General features: G+C 47.5%; 1 protein-coding gene across 8 annotated transcripts in view; it reads left to right on the top strand.

Moving 5' to 3' along the window:
- LOC100749353 (serine proteinase stubble) overlaps positions 1-2,608 on the top strand; it is a 78,584-nt gene that overhangs the window by 48,137 nt on the left and 27,839 nt on the right. Inside the window, exon 1 of one of the 8 annotated variants that reach the window (XM_024365789.2) lies at positions 1,520-2,475. The exons of the other annotated variants lie outside the window; for them this stretch is intronic. The gene's annotated coding sequence lies outside the window, so the exon portion shown is untranslated. Of the gene's footprint in view, positions 1-1,519; positions 2,476-2,608 lie in introns of those variants that run through there. 8 annotated transcript variants of the gene reach the window in all.

Below are 2,608 nucleotides of genomic sequence, written 5' to 3'. Positions count from 1 at the left end.
GGTGGCCGCGACGCCGCGGCCGATGCGCGAGTTGCCTCGCAATTAGTGGAAATAATTTCGTCGTTAATTGCGTCACGGGCTGGCGGCTGCATGTTTTCTCCGTTGCGCCGTTTCGTTTCTTCTCGCCTACCGCGTTCCGTGTCCCCTCGAGCCCAGCAATCCGCTTTCTTGCTTTCTGAACGCGTTTCGAGCCACCACATCCTATCGTTTCGCGAAGCGTACCGCTGCGAGCTGGCCTCGTTATCATCGTTCGATCCTCGAGGAAGCGAAGACTGACACGCGCTGGACGTGATTTTGATAGATGACCGCGCGAATAATTCACGCGCGCGAAATGCAAATGCGATCCTTCGCTCCCCTCGAGAGATGAGCATCGAGCACAATGAGAAGCGTTCGGCCTAGTTCCGAGAGTAGAGTACGTTTACTAGGTAGATAGACGAGAGGCAAGTTTCGTGTATATACGATCCATTCTTCGAGACACGGGTGGAATTCGTGTACGAATCAGGCGACCGTTTCGATACGTCACGCTGTCGGATCCTAGGACCAGCGTAACGCAACGACGAGTTTATCTGCTGGAACATCTGTTAAATTTCTACCGTTGCTTTTTGTCAAGCCGCAACGTCGCCGATTTGTATATCGCTGGTGGCTAAATATGTGGACTACTTGTTGGAACCTCCTTTCGTCGAACTATTAATGAGAAAGAAAAACGAACGAGAGCCTGTATACAAATCGTCAGATCTGTCACGTTCTTGAAACCATATATCATATCATTACTACAAAAGCGATTATACTCGATAAATCGTAGTTTAGTTTTTTATTGTCATTTTTTATTATGCGAGAATTCTCTAGCACTTTTATTGCTATCAGTTTTATTCTTATCCGTCAATTCTCTTTATTCTTATCAGCTTGTATCAGCCCCGTTCGTTCTAATTTTAGTTATCTTCGTTTAAAAAAAAGGTATGATTCGACGAGTCCATCGATAAACACCATTTAACGAAAGAACAACGAAATCACATAACGACTCTGTCCAGACTAATTCTAGTTACCAGTGACTTTTCGTAATTCAAAAGTACTGTTCACGATTACGTAGAGAAAATTCACATATCGACTCTGTTCATCCTAATTTTAACTATCTTTGACTGTTGACGAGTGGAAAGTACCGTTCGGGAAACAATCGTATAGCCCAATTCACTAACACACGAAAGTGTATCGAGTCCAGCTGACTGGAGCGCCGAGTCGAACGGGAGCGCATGCCGGGTCGATTTTGACATATTTCCCCGGATGACCTTGAATAGCCGAAGACGCCGCGACGGCCTAAGAGGATCGGCGCTGGAAGAAGGACGAGTGACGGTGGCGATAGTAGTTAGCGGTAGAAAAGAAGAGGGTGAACGAAGAAGGGAGAAGGAGAAGGAGAAAAGAGGGCCGGTGGAACGAGAGAGAGGAACGAAGCAGCCAGGAGGAACGAGACGAGGAAGGCCGATGATGGCTACGATGGTGATGGTCAGTGGTTGTATACCGGTTAAGCCGTTCAGTGCCAGGCCGGCGTCCGTCACGGTTAAACCTCGACTACTCGGTCGTTCGATCTCTCGTAGACCAATCGAATCCTCCGGGATTCCTTCCTTTCATCTGGGGATCGTCGCCTGGACCAACTCGATGCACCAGGTCATCCAGTCGTCCTTTAAACTGGTGCACACCAACTTGGCCAATTTCAATTTCTTTCGAGAACCTATTTAGTTTCCTATCGAATTATATAGTGATACCTAGAAAATTCAATTCGTGACCCGTAACTGGATCAGTTTAATTGGCAAAAAAGAGAGAGAACAGATATAATCGTTGGAATTTTATATGGAAGATTCTTGACCCGAAGTTATACAATATTTGTGATGATATCGAACGACCGTTTTCGCGAAGGATTCCTCGAGGCAGCCGTCGGAACTCGATCTACTGCGATCTAACGAAGACAGAAACCGTTCTCGACCCCCCGGAAATTAAATACAACGGTTCATCGGCGTGGATCTCGAATTCTATCCGTCTGAGTCATAGGCCTCTCCTTAGAGAGGAAGCGATTCTCGCATCAATCAGCGGTTCCTCTGATCCGATATACCTGAACCAAACCTTTCTACGTCACCAGTGATTCACCAGAAAGTAAATCCGAATGTGTACCAAATGTTCGATCTTCTAGGTCCGACATTGATCAGACAATTTCAACGATCCTTCAAAATGGACATGTGATTAGGACATGTGAATGTGTGAAAGGACTAAAGAGAGACTCATCTAGAAACGAAGGAAGGAATTGGTGAAAAATTCGGGGCGGTAGAGGTGTTTCAGAATGGCGAGTGACATGGCGATCCGCGGGTCATCGGGCAGCGGGAATCGAAGCAACCAGCCATCGGGATACCAGGATTCGGAGCGAGCGCGGATGAAGTAATTACGAGGACTGACCAGTCACGGACCAGTCTGATCCCACGGGAGATCCAGGTACTTCTTCCGCGTGTCTCTCATTCTTCCGTGCTTTCTTCAGAAAATCGTGTTCGTTCCTCGCGCTGCTGATCGAAGCTCAATACTCTCTCTCTCTTTCTCTCTTTCTCGCGCGCGCGCGCGCCAACGTGCC

Source organism: Bombus impatiens, unplaced genomic scaffold (genome assembly GCF_000188095.3).
Source record: "Bombus impatiens unplaced genomic scaffold, BIMP_2.2 scf_0151, whole genome shotgun sequence".
In the NCBI taxonomy this organism is placed as follows: domain Eukaryota; kingdom Metazoa; phylum Arthropoda; class Insecta; order Hymenoptera; family Apidae; genus Bombus; species Bombus impatiens.
Note: the sequence above shows the minus strand (reverse complement) of the source record. Positions and strands in the feature narration are given on the sequence as shown.